Source organism: Adiantum capillus-veneris, chromosome 15 (genome assembly GCF_014529385.1).
Source record: "Adiantum capillus-veneris isolate H3 chromosome 15, ASM1452938v2, whole genome shotgun sequence".
NCBI classification, from domain to species: Eukaryota; Viridiplantae; Streptophyta; class Polypodiopsida; order Polypodiales; family Pteridaceae; genus Adiantum; species Adiantum capillus-veneris.
Window position 1 is genome coordinate 59,052,704 of NC_140945.1, and position 15,105 is coordinate 59,067,808.

Genomic DNA, 15,105 nt, shown 5'->3' on the forward strand with positions numbered 1-15,105 from the left:
GAGAGAGGAGAGAAGGAGAGAGTAGACAGAGAGATGGAGGTAGAGAAGAGAGAGAGGTGTGAGAGAGAAGGGAAGGGGGAGCTGACACCAAGTAGAGAGGGAAATTCGAATTCAAATTGCATACAACAACTACTTAGGAACAATACAAGGGGAGTTCCTTTTATAGGCTTGGATAAGCAATCTAGTCGTTGTAGGGATAAGGTATCTGTGGTGAGGTTTGAACTCCAGCTTAGGTGTAAAGTGCATTGCACTTTCCACACTTCTAGCCCCGCACCGTGATTACACGGAACATGCTCATCTTGGGAAACATCGCCACCGACACAATTTAGTATGTCCTCTCTACAAACAATCATAGCAGCACCAGCTCCGGCTCTTCGGACATATCACTAAATGCCCCACCAGCAGTATAGCAGCTTTATATTGCCTACATATTTCTCCCTGTTAAGCGTCAGCCTGGAACTATGAGCCTTGTACGTCATCACAATTGACACTTGCTTGCCCGACGCCACAAACAGAAACACATGCCAGTCTATGTATGTGTTGTGACAAGAAAGGAACAACACCCCTTGGCCACTTGTCTTTAGTGACGCTTGTGGCACGTTCTCCCTTACAACCAATTTCATGCTCAACAGATTGTACATGGCTGCATGAGAGTGCCCACTACTGGCGTCGCGCCTTGCACCAATTATTGTTGTCGTGAAATACCATAGGCTTGAAGAGCTTGTGCATTGGCAGTGCCTCCACATTGCTCTCGGGCGGTTCCACCTCCTCATGCAAGCACAAGCACAATGCATGTTCAGAATAATGCATTGATTTGGGTCTGTGGGATGGCGACTGGCAGAACAAAAATTAAGTCATACCTTGCAGAAAATATATATGGAGGAAGGGGTTGTCGGACTCTCGATCACCAATGCCCAATCAGGTACTTGCTGATCGCCAAACTCCATCTTCACCGCATGGCGCTTGTAGTCGCCCACCAGGACTCCTAGCGATAGGAACAGCAGCCCGGTGGCATGGAAAGACACAAAAATTAGCACCCAGTTTATGCTAATTGCCTCCTTTGACAAGAAATGACAGAGCATTTATGCCAATGGCGACACCACCATTAAGACCAGAGCCCGTAGAAAACCACTCTCCATCAAGAAAAAAAATGACCAGACTCAGTGATGACTGTTGATACGCATGTGAGGAAGAGATCTCAAAAATGGCACGCTACTCTTTTGTAATTAGAAATGGAATTTGTAGCACTGCAGGTGTAATTCCATGCATGACAACTTAGCCTAGTGGAACATGCAGAGATCTGTGAAGGCTAGGTTTTAAGTTTTCATTGTTGAAGGCCCCCACTTGCCGCACTGTTTATTTTGCAGAGTTTAGCAGTCCAACTTAAATTCTCTGTCCATCACCAAGTGATGCATAATTTTCTCAATTACGATGTGAATGCTACGGTGCTACCTTTCAAAGCAGGTGGCATGGGTAGGCACAACTAAGCAGCAAAAGCATTTTCGCGCTTCCAAGCGATCGACAGTGACCCCGAGGGAAGGGGGAGAGAGAAGAGCATTCTGTGTGCCTCGAGAGTCGAGACTGAGGCTCTTGAGTTATCAAAGAAAAGAGAGAGAGAGAGAGAGAGAGGGAGAGAATCATGACTTCTACGGACTCTGTAGGTCTTTAAAAAACCTCATCATCTCAAAAGATGGTCTTTTTAATAATCAATTTTCACACTAACTCTTTCAATTTAATCTATTTTCAAAATAACTTCCCCTTTTTCATTAGCAAAAAGGGAAACCATCACTAAGGCCTCCCCCCTTGGGGGCAGGCCACAAAACAATGGCATGTAAATTTGATGGACAACCTACTCACAAACCATGGATGTATCCCTTCTCTCGTCTCATTGAGAGTTGCTACAGGTAACTCATCCACAATGCGAAAACTTGGAAAAGCTACAACTAAAAATTTTATTAGTTAAATTGAGTATATTTTGAAGGTTTTTATACTAAACTTGTCTGTAGTAGGCTTGCTTACCTTCAAATTTAAAATTTGGAGGTAAGTTTCAAAATTTTGTAGGCGGGATTGCACTAAACCTAGGTTTTTTTCGAGCACCAAAAAAGTGCCGACTAACGGAGTTAAACAGTACTATAAGGCGCAAAAGGAATGGTGATAATAAGGCACGAGAAAATTTTTGGCAGGGACCGAGAGAAGTAGCGCGTGAAGTGAACATGCCTGCAGGGGTTATGACGGTGCTGGGGTGCTTGGCGACGGGGTTGGCAGTCTCTGTTGTATGCAGCAGGCTTGGCCAGCTGCGAGACATCATTAGAGAGCGCCGCCGATTGGCACGACGACATGCAGGTCGCCGCCGCCCGCTCGCGGCAGCAGTGGCGAGAGAGTGCGTATGGAAACGAAGATGAGTGAGGTGCAGGACGGCGTTGAGAGGTTTGGAGGAGGGGCAGACGATGCGCCTGCTGCTGCCTGCGTGCAAGCAGGGCTTCGGCCATGCAGGCTGGCTGGCCAAGTGGCTTCTCATTCCTTATCATCTCACCACTCAGTGCCCCAGCTCTTGTCGCACACCCATCCAGCTGCTGCTGCTGCCCCACACATCATCGATCATTGTATTCGCCCTAATTCCCGTTCATGCATGATCCCCATTGCCCACTACGAGACACAGTTGACTTCGAATGTTTTCAAATGTTTCCGTTTCTCCACTTGTAAAACTTAAAGGAGATGTAACATTGTGTACTTTTCTTTACGTAACCTTCTCAAACGATCTCTCTCTCTCTCTCTCTCTCTCTCATACAAGTGTGTACACACCAAGCAACAAATGTATGTTTTACTAGCATGTGTGTGTGTTGGGGGGGGGGGGGGGTTCTCCAATCATAGCATCCAATACATCTTTTAACACATTATCTTCATCCTTGCTAGGCGCCGAGGCAACATTTCAAGCTTGGACATAGCTGGTGGAATTTATGGCAACAATCGGTAACCTCTAAAAAAAACATATCAGCCAATGAGGTAGGCTAGACACATGAGAGATGCCCTTTTTTAGGTCTCAACATAGCGGTAATGGAAGAGCCCCTTTGATGCAAGAAGATATTTCTAACAATGCTCCAAATGAAAGTCCCAACCCCTCTGTTGATTTATGACAACCATGAGATCCAAAGTTTTATAAGAGCTGATGGCCGGCAAGAGTTGGTCTTAAGATCTTCATAACTCTCGTCTACTGCATGGTAGGCCCATCCTAGCCCTCTTGGTATTAAGCGAGTTGTCAACAATTCAAAAACTCACACCAACTTAACATATATATGCCAATAGAGTACACGTTTGGAGGGGGGTTGAGAGTATTAACACACATAAAGACAATACACACAAATCAACGTCGAGAGAGAGAGAGAGAGAGAGAGAGAGAGAGAGAGAGAGAGAGAGAGTCGATGCCATGGGCTAGGTGTCCATGTTACGCACAATCGGTGAGGCGAAGCAACCCATTCACAGGAACGTGAACAATGATACACAATATTGAGCTGCGTAATCATGGGATGGCCAACAGGTCTATTATAGAAGACGACGGACAAACTCACGTGGAGAAACGTGTGTGGGGAAAGAGGCAATCACAACCTATCCAATACATTGAAGGGGCGGTATCATGCCAGCATGAGCAACTGTGGGAGGCCTGTTGGAAGACAACCAAGATATAATGAGAGAGAGAGAGAGAGAGTTGGATTTCCCTCCTCCCTCCCCCCCTCTCTCTCTCGTTCTCCTTCTTCACCTACGCTTGTCTTCCATCATTCGTCATCTTGGTCTTCACCTATGATGGCACCTTTGGTGCTACCGACAAAGTGTTGGCCTTCATCGAGCAATTTGATGCGGCCTTTGGAGATGAGGGCTTCACGGATGGGTTCACGGAGTCCTCCAAGCTACGTCATGTAGCTATGCACTTCCAAAAATCAGCTCATCAATGGTGGGCTAGCCTTCCTGGCAACGGTGAAGCCCCAAAGACATGGAAAACTCTACGAGTTTCCATCATAAAGAAATTCCTTGCAAGCGATGCAAAGGACAAAGTGCACACCGAATGGCGCAGCTTGAAGCTTCTCTCTCATGAGTCTATCCACAAGTATGTAGACAAGTTTTGGGATTTACATCTCAAGGGTACTGTCTTTCAAAAGATAGACTTTGCTGAGCAAAAGCAACAATTCTATGCGGGATTACCTAAACACCTGATGGCTGAATACATCAACTCTTCTATCACCGAAGTAATCCATCACATCATGGTTGCTTCACGCATCAATTTCCATCAAGGGGCCAGACGGAATGTCAAGCCCATGGAAAAAAAGACAAAAATGATTCAAAGGGGAAAACCAATGCTCAAATTCTTCCCAAGGCACTTCCAACAACAACAATTACAATCGGTCCAAGGAGAAGGGAGTTTACAAAGGCAAAAACAAACTCTCTCCTGAAGAGCTTGAAGATTTTCACAAGGACCATAAGTGTTTCAAGTGTGGGGAGCAACGACATGGCTATCGTTCTTACCGCAAGAAGAATGCTCACATTGAGACTCCTAGGGCTTCCACCATCAAAGCTCCAAAAAAGGATGCTCATTGCAAAGGATCATCACTTTCCTATGCTTGGGGAAAGGTAAGAGATCATGATGCCTTCATCTTGTTTGACCCTGGCTCTACTCACAACTTCATATCAATGAAGTTGGCCACCAAGTGGGCATTCAAGATTTTGAGATGGGAGATATTGTAGCGGCTAACAAAAATTTCAAGGGACAACAAGCCTTCGTGACTCCCTTGATTGGGAAGTTGAGGCTTCATGACCAAAGCTATGTTGACAAAGAAGACTTTTTCATCTCTCCTCTCTAACATGAGGATGCTATCCAAGGGGTGCAATGGTTTGATGGCATGGCTGCCAATATGAAGTTCCGTGAAAGGAGAATCTATTTCACTTATAGGGCAAAGAACTTGTATATAGATGCTAGTGAGCGTAATCTCACTATTCCACTTGTAATCCTCCTGCTTTTGATAAATCAATGAAGAGCTCAGTTTTTGCGTAAAAATATTTTTGTCAAAGAGTCTCTAAAAGATCCTAATGTTTCATCAAATGTAAATGGCAGGAATCAAGAAGAATTAGACTTGTCTAATTTTCTAAAAGGATTCCAAGATGTGTTCATCGATGATATCCCTATGGAGTTACCTCCAAAACAAGGGGATGGTGACCATCACATTGAGCTCCTTCCACGAAGCTCACCGCCTAACAAGCCTCCTTATCGAATCTCACAAGCTCAACAAGAGGAGATCATGAGGCAAGTACAGGAATTGGTAGACAAAGAGATGGTGAGGCCTAGCTCCTCTCCCTTTTGTGTGGACTATCGAGCACTAAACCATACCACTATCAAAAACAAATTTCCCGTGCCTCAGGTAGAAGGTCTATTTGATAAGCTACAAGGCTCTACCTACTTCAGTAGGATTGACCTTAAAAGTGGCTATCGTCAAATAAGGATAGTGCATGAAGATATCCTAAAGACCGTGTTTCGCACAATGTTTGGTCTTTATGAATATCTAGTCATGGCTTTTGGCTTGGCTAATGCGCCAGTTACATTCAATCATCTAATGGAGAAAATCTTTAAACCTTATCCCAAATTCACTGGAGTGTTCTTTGATGATATCATCATCTACTCCAAGTCTTTGGAGGAACATAAGCAACATCTCCAAGTGATTTTTCAAGCATTGAGGGAGAACAATATTTTTCTCAACCAAAAGAAAAGCTAATTTTTCCTTCAAGAGATTCAACACCTAGGTCATATTATCTCTCAAGATGGTATCCATATGGATCCATCAAAGTTAGAGGCAATAAAAGCATGGCGTAATCCAAGGAATCTACATGAGTTAAGAAGCTTTATTGGTATGTGCGCATACTATAGATGCTTCATAGAAAAATTCTCTCAAATAGCAGGACCACTACATGACTTAGCTAAGAAGAATGTTCAGTATGTATGAACTGCTAAGGAGAAAAATGATTTTGATAAGCTCAAAGAAAAGCTTACCTCCCAACCAGTCCTCATGCTTCCGGATCTCTCAAAGCCATTTGAGGTCCAATGTGATGCTTGTGGTGATTGCCTTGGTGATTGCCAAAGTCTCAAGTACTTCGTGACCCAAACCAAGCTTTCTGACAAAAAAATGAGGTGGGAAAATATTCTATCGCAATTTAATTTTCATATTTCTCACATTGCTGGTAAGCACAATCAAGTGATTGATGCACTTTCACGACAACCAAAAGTTAATGCAGTGTCTATAGCCACTGACAATGATCTATCCTCTATGATATATGAGTATGCTATTGACCTTGAATTTAGAGACATAATGTCAGCCCTTGCTTTGGGAAAGAAAGAGGAACCATTCACCTTGCAGGATGGTTATCTTCTCCACGACAATAGGCTATGTGTTACCCATTCCCTTCGTGAGAAAGTTATGTATGAATCCCATGATCCTCCTTATGCGGGGCATGGAGGTATTCAACCTACTCTTTGAGGAGTAGAGACGTATTTCTATTGGCCTACCATGAAAATGGACATACATGAGTATGTTTCAAAATGTGTAGTATGCCAAAAGACCAAGTATGATAGAGGGAAGCAACCTGGATTACTCCAGCCATTGCCTATCCCAAATTCACCATGGGAGAGTATATCCATGGATTTTATCTTTGGATTGCTCAAGTATATCCGTGGGAATACGGACAATAGTCGACAAGTTTACCAAGCAAGCACATTTTATTCCTGTTAAAAAGACTATTAAGAATCACCAAATGGCAAGTCTCTTCATATCACAGATTTTCAAACACCATGGATTACCAACATCAATCGTGTTAGATAGAGATCATGGAATGACATGTAATTTTTGGAAAGGTCTCTTGGAAAATCTAGGTACAAGATTGAATTTCTCTTTGGCCTATCACCCACAAACGGATGGCCAAAGTGAGATAACCAATCTTACGATACTCAATCTACTCAAGACTTATGTTACCAAAGTAGATCAATGCTCACAATGGGAAAAGTACTTACCTCTTGAAGAGTATGCCTACAATAATACTGTACATACTTCTACAGGAAAAGCACCTTTTGAACTCATTGAGGGAAGACCTAAAAGTCCCTTGCTACTCAAAGTACATGGGAAGATCTTCGCTGCCGATGAGTATAGCCATGATCTACAACAATCTTTTCAAAAGATTAAGGAGGCTATATCCTTCTCTCAACAAAGGCAAAAAGCTGCTGCTGACAAGCACAAAAGGGCCTTAACGTTCAAAGAAAATGATTGGGTCTTATTTAAGTTTCCTAAGGCTCGATTGAGACAAACGACCGGAAAAATCCTACGGGCCATCAACAATAGCGATCTCCTCCATCTGGTCGCCTGCCACCGCTGCTCTAGTAATAATGGAGAGCTTTTGGTCGTAGGTTCTCTCTCTCTCTCTCTCTCTCTCACTCACACACACACACACACACACACACACACACACACAAGGGAATGGTGCTCTGCCTTGCGATATTGGCGCTCTCTGCTTTATTGGCTTTATCAGTAGTATTGGGCTTCGAAAACTCTTCTGTCTCTTTGGCTCAATGGACGACATGCTGGCTATGCTGAAAGACGACCATACTTGGCAGCCCATCTGATGGACGGGATATGCTCCTCTCTCTTCTCTTTTTGCTCGCAGATCCCTGATGAGGATTAGCTGTGTGAGGTAATCCCATGCTCATCAATTTTTTGCTACCAAGCTTCCTTGATTGTTTTCTTTATCTGTGTATTTGGGTCTATGCGTCTGCATACACTGTATCTCTCTCTCTCTCTCTCTCTCTCTCTCTCTCTCTCTCTCTCTCTCTCTCTCTCTCTCTCTCTCTCTCTCTCTCTCTCTCTCTCTCTCCCTCTCTCTCTTACACACACACACACACACACACACACACTCCTAGATGCCAACCACTTCAGAGCAATTGGTTTATGCGGTTCTGTTCACTGATAGTGCCCTTTGCTGCAATAGGCCTCAATGGAAACTCGGATTAGGGAGTCAATTTTGATACAGAATACAAAGTCAACTTAATGGAGCAGGATGCATACCACAGGTAGGTGCCGTGGCACCTTCTTAGAATTTGGACATGAGTACATCAATAATTTTTTTGGTTTTTCTTCAATTATTATTGAAACATCAAGCTTGATTTAACAAATAAAATAAACTATAACTTATGTGTCAGAATTTTTAATCTCTTTTAAGGACATTTTGTGATTGTTGAAATGCCATATTGTAAATTCAGAGATTGTACTACTGGTTGTGGGATGGTATTAGTGCATATTCACAATGGTAAAAGTTATACTAATAGTCTGTTAAAAAGCATTGCTTATCGAGGATGTTTTGGAAGCATAACGAGCATGTTTTGGAATGCCTATTTAAACATTTTGTAAAGTAGCCTTTATGCTTCAATGCATTGAAAAAACTAATGGTTAAAGACTCTCTCTTTCAAACACTAAGAGCGAGTGTGTATATGCCATGAATGGTAAGCCGTAAACCTCCTGTGGAGGATCTCACTAGGAGATGGCACAAACTGGAATTTTTGAAAATGTGTTCAATTTACTAAACAAGACGCTGCCCGATTTTTTGGCCATACAAGTAAAGTTAACCTTAGCAAATTGTTGTCCCTTTTATTCAAGCTGGTAGTGACATTATGACTCCTAGCAAGAAAAAAGAAGTATTGCCTCAATCAATAGATACCGTTTTTAATGATTGTATGCAGGCACTAAGTGGACAATTCTAGCTAAAGACAAAGAACTAAGGAAATTTGCCTACATGAAACCCAATGATGAGTTGGAAAGAAAAAAATTGAAGTCTTCTACTTAGAATAAAACATTGAAGTCTTTTGCTTTGTATGGTAAGGTAACTTGGGAGCTTTGTATGGCAAGGTAATTTGGACTTTTGTAAGCATCATAATAAGGTAACTTGGACCTTAATCCTTCTCTGAGGGTCTCTTGGTGAGATGGTATATTTTGTTGGAGTTTTTTTTGAAACTTTATTCGAAATACAAGGGAGATGCTACTGAATTCATAAATTATGAACTTGCAAGATTATCGGTTAATATGACATAAGTCCGGATAACATGGGAGTAGACATTGACTGCAAATTATTTTAGGAGAATGCTCAAATTGGGTAGAATTGATATTTCATTTATTTCATTATGTTTTGACAAGCTTCTACTTCATGAATAATGTAGCTGATGACTTACTCATCAAAGAAAACCTTGAGAATACCGTATTTTTAAAGCTACTATCCAAGGTAAGGGATAGTATTTATCTTTGCGAATGGACATAGTCTTACATGGTATTTATGATACTATAGGTGTTTGTTATTCTTGGGATCAGTTATCATTGCATATAAACATATAAAGAATTGAGGATATCTTTTTTTGAATCCTTTTTGAGATACAGACAGGGTGTTAATCTCTACTATGTTTTGAGGATGCTACCATATTTTAGAGATAGTAACATGGGATATACTGCCAGTTTTTTATACATGGGATATGTTTTAGTTCTTGAAGCCGTAAACCTCCTGTGGAGGGTCTCGTGGGGAGATGGCATAAACTGAGTTTTTTGAAATACTACTCCAAATACAAAGGAGGTGCTGTCCAAATTTTTGCCAGGCATTCTACATTGATTGTCGATAACCCATAAATACATAGGTATTTGCATCAAATATGGTAATCGACACTTGTGGTTTTTTGAGAGAGCTCGACGAGTATTGGGGTACACATACATATACATTCAGAGGTTATCTTACTTGAAATTTTAACTTAATAGTCAATCCTAAGGGTAAGCTGTAAACTAGGTCTACAGGTGTGACATGGATGACAACTGGATTCTGTGTCCACACCTGCAAAACGTTAACGCACAAACATAGCCAATTATAACTTAGTGTTTTTGTATGGATGCAGGTAACAGCTGGATCCTTCTCCATGTAGATGTAGTGGAAGCTCATTGGCAAAGGGTGGACACACAAAGATACAACACACACACAAACACACACACAAACACACACACACACACACACACACACACACACACACACACACACACACACACACACACTCACTCACTCACTCACTCACACACTCACAGGTGCCTAAAAGTCAGGCTCCAATATTCCTCAAATGTGACGATTTAGGAGGGCTACAAGGCAACCTAGGTACGAATCTCCTTCCAGTACCCGTCCCCCTCCCCCCCCCCCCCCCCCCCCCACACACACACACACACACACACACACAAAACAGGACAGCGTGGATCCAAAGGTTGGACCTGATGTTGATCAAGAACTTGGCCTTTGCTCATCTACAATACAACCCCTGTTGCGTAGAAGCGGATGGAATATGATCATTGGCGTATAGCTGCCTCGCATTTTGTGTGCATGGACAAATATACAAAGGAGAGCACCTCAACACAAGTAGGTGCATCTACAACTACTCATTATAGTTACCTTGTCGATTTAATTATTGGCGTATTGAGTCATATTTTTGGATTGTATATAATATACATGTTTGTCTCCTGTAAAAATAATCTCTATGATAATTAGTAATTGAGTGTTCAATGGTTATTTCAACCGTTCTTCATAGCGACATGCTTCACGTCCATAGTCGACACTAAAAATTATGTATCATATTATGTTTGGGGTTTTGCACTCAGAGTTGTAATACAAAAATGGGGTGAGATGATTGGTCTAAATTACCCTTTAGACTTGGAGTTAATGAATCCTAAGCATTGGCTATTTTGTCATGTATATTGCTTATCTTAAAATAGAGATACCTGCTTGCTCTTGAGACTTGGCAAAAGTAATAATAAATGTATGAATCTGGAATGATTATCATTAGCATAATCGGTATGACGATTGGGCTTTGTTGACTATTTAAGACTGGTCTTAACTAATGATTGAACATACGTAGCTAGTTTACTGCATTATAAAGAGAATTGTTTGTAGACTTCAGCTGAATGAGAAATACTGGGCTTTTTCTTCTTTTGGCCTTACTAGCTAGCATTGGAATGAACTTGTGATCTCTAACATAGTCTAGAGTGATCTTATTCTTTTAGATTCACACATATGAACATTACCATAGGGGATTACGATCTTGAGAATATATAAAGAGGGCACATTGAAGTCTTTCTTTCATGATCGGTATGGATTTTATTTTGAGTTCTGGTTTCTGATGCTGATAAGTACAAAATAATAATAGTTGGTCATGGGTAAAACTGGTTAAGGCTAGCCCATTATTTGATCAACACACGGTTCTGGCTTTGTACTAAGAGTATATAGGGTTTTGACTTTACTGCAATCAATCTCTTTTTACATATTTGTCTCGATTTATATGACAGATATACCTTATGCCTCTGATGAGGATCTTGGATGAGGTGGTAATAATGAATTTTTTAAAAAAGTAAGACCTGTATATATGGTTTTTTTGAATATTGATTGGGAGTTATAAAAAAACCACATGAATTACTATTTAGTGTTACATTCGCATGCCTTGAAGCCTTAGGTGAAGTCATAAGTAGCTGACTCTGAAATAAGGAGGTTGGCAACCTTTCTTGTAGTCATAGATATATGAATGAGTGATAGATGATGGTAGTGATTAAAATCTGCTTCATTTTTTTACGCTTAAAGGATCAAAATTTGTTGGTGTTTCTTGATCAAAAATTTATGAATGCATGACTGCTTTTATGCATGTAAACCACACACAATGATATTTATCATAAAATACATGGGATCTTGGTTAAGGAAAGGCTCGTAAGTTGAGAATTCACACTTGTATGGATGAACTATTGGCTGATTAGATGTTGATGATGTAACTCTTTCTATAGTAACTTTGATTACCATCAATGGTCGTAAAGCCTCCTGTGAGGAGACTGAGTTGGCTTGATTTTGAGTAATGTAAATATCGTCAAAAAATAGGGTAAATGATGTAAAAGTCTCTTGCAATTGTAAAAGTATCTTCACTAAATGTTTGTTTTTAAAAGGAAAGGACATTGTGAAAAAACTAAAACCTTGTTGCATATCTTGGTTGGACACAAAAATTTCTCGAGTTGATGTCAGTGATGACAATATTTATTGAAAAAAATAATAAAGTTCTACTAACCAAGTTTGGCTCGGTGGATTTTTTGACTTGAAAATAACACATCTGCATTGGTTGCTAGAGCCTTACACCTCACGTGAGGGGTCTCAACAGAGATGGCATTGATTGGAATTTTTTTGAAATATTGTCCGTTTTACAAAGGAGATTCTGCCCAAATTTTTACTTTTTAGAAATTGGTAAACTAGAAGATAGAATGATGGATAAATGTTAGTAAATTCTTAACATTTGACAATTGTAAGTATGTCATGATAACTAATTTCTAATTCTCCTAAATGATTTTCTCATGTTAAACTGATCATTTAATATGGGGAAGAGCCAGGGGAGAAAAAGCTAGAATATTGGTTAAGCTGGCAGACCGACCACAATAGGGATCCAAAGGAGGGAAAATAGGGATCCAAAGGGGGGGCCATCTGCAAGAGAGCTATGTGCAAAAATGGGCTCCGAAGACGTTAGGGTTCAACCCATTAAGACTTCCAAAATGCTAAGGTTCCAAAATTCAAAGGTTGAGTCCAAAGGTCAAAGATTAGGAAATTTGGATGCTTTGTGTGTGTGTACAAAAGTCTTCACAAGTCCCTACATAGGAGGGGGCGAGCCCAAGAATTAGGGGATGAGAGAGAAACATCCACACACACTCACAAGCTTCATTTGTACACAAGGGGAAAGAGGGACACATGTCATCTCCCTAGGCCAGATGCCCACAAGGTGTACTTAAATCCTATTGGATGGCCATGGAGGTGGACCAATGAGAATTAGACTAGAGTAAATCTAGTTTAATTAATTTAAAAACACTTAATAAAAGAACCAATAGAAATTAAGCTCTCTAGAAGACTATTAGGCAATCTCCCAAGGGACTAATGAGCATTCAACAGCCCATTGGCTTGTCTGATTCCTATTGGCCAGGAGGCAAAGGGATCCAATGAGAGTTTAGTTGAATCAATTAATTACCTAAAGCTCTCACAAAAGGGGAAAGGGGGACACACGTCAGAAGCCTATCACTTATGCTGCTTAATTTCCATTGGCTGACCTTGGGGAGGTCCAATAGGAAGTGAGCATGAGCAAATAGCAAGAGGGGTCGACCAAGAGAGAGAGGGGGACTGATTTTTCAAAGGCATTATTCACTTACACACTCACACAATATATGTGTGGAGCAAGAAGGCTCTCTTTCTCCTTCTCAAGCTTTAATGGAAAGCTTACCACCTACTCCAAGCTTGTGACAAGGGAGGCCTACACCTACAACTCTTGGCTTTGTGATGCAAATCCAACGAAGAGCCAAGATTCAATGCATGCTCATATACTCTACCATGCTAATTACTAAGCTAAGCTATGCTAATATGAGTGATTATGTGAGGAGATATACATCTTTCTCGTAAGGCTACTCCTTCCTCTCAATCTACTTTCATACCCCGCTAGCTCTCACCATCTTCAAAGGTGTGTGAGGTCTTGGGTCTGAGACTGTGAGGGAATTGATGTTGTGTTTGATAAGTGTTTTGCTTAGTGCTTGAAGTTTCCATCTTCATTGCACTAGCTAGTATTGAATGAACACTACAAGAGGTTGTGTGCTCTTGTGACGCTGTTAGCGACGGAAATACACTCGGTTTTTATAACCCCCAGCGTCGCTAAAACCGTCGCTACGAGCGTCGCTACGAGAGCGTCGCTATATGCATCGCTATATAGCGACGCTCATAGCGACGTTTACACAGAAGACTATAGCGACGCTCATAGCGACGCTACAGAGCCATAAATAGCGACGCTTATAGCGACGCCCGAGAGATTTTTTTTTTGGTGGCAGGGCATTGAATGTTTTGCCACCCATCAACCATATTGTACTTGATTCACTTTTTTAAAAAAGTGCAAGGGTAGATAATAGACCCAAAATAGTCACCCACAAGACGCATTGTTTGCAAAATTGACAATTGTACACATCATAGGCAAAATGAATTGATTGCCAAATGTAATAATGACAATTTTACAACATCATAGGCATAAAGAATTGATTGGCAAAAGGAACTGCGGTGACAAATGTAATAATATACATGGTTCAAAAAGACGTATAAAATTCGTCTCATGATACATAAGCTATGAGAAACCCTAAACTAATGCTATCTAGCTACGGCTAAACTGACGTCGTCTAGTCAGACATCTCATTGCGTCCAAGCGGCGTATCTGTCGGATTCTGCAAAAAAAGATAATAAGATAGCTTTCAGTAACTATAAACATATAACGACATTTATAAAACAATACAAAAAATAAAAAAGAGTAAACCCTAATACTAACCATGCCGCCGCGAGAACTGAGAATGTCCATCAAGGCGTTTAAGCCCTTCTTGCCTGCGTACTCGCGCTCGTACGGTGTGGGATCACGTCCTGTCATCGACCACTGTCAAAACATACAAAGATTTCATTATGTTAGAATTAAAAAACTCATAAACCCTAAACTATCGAACATAAAGAGCAATGTGAAAACACTTACAAAATCGGCCTCAAATGATGCCCATCCACCGCTCCCCAAGTGGTGCGAGCTCCCTGCCTCTACTCGCGCTCTGGCTGCATCCTTTTGTTGCTTCCACTTGTCGGGATTCTCGCGCGCTGCTTTCTTCGCATTCTTCCAATCTTCTTTGGCCAGCCAATCTGGCCTGTTCCACCCATTCTTGATTGCTTTTTGCACTTCGAAACGCTTGTGTTTGCAGTATTCGCGCATTCGAATCTTCATCAGGTCTTCATTGAAGCGCTGATCCCGTGTTGGAACGGGAAACTCATCATGAAGTATGCTGATGACTCTGTTTTTTAAATCACTTGGTACTTCACTCCATTTGTTTAGTATGTAGTGTCTAAACAGCTGAGAGCAAAGACCACGCATGCGCGAGATCACCTTCTTGCCGTCATCATCCATGATGATGCCGCCGCTGATGTCGACGGAGTAAGGCAAGCCCTCTGGCCGGTGACGCGTGAACCTGGGTGTCCCGGCAG

The 15,105-nt window shown here is 41.3% G+C and overlaps 1 pseudogene; it reads right to left on the reverse strand.

The window, feature by feature from the left end:
- Positions 1-262: 262 nt before the first annotated feature.
- Positions 263-14,852, reverse strand: LOC147440741 (glycerol-3-phosphate acyltransferase RAM2-like; annotated as a pseudogene).
- Positions 14,853-15,105: the final 253 nt, after the last annotated feature.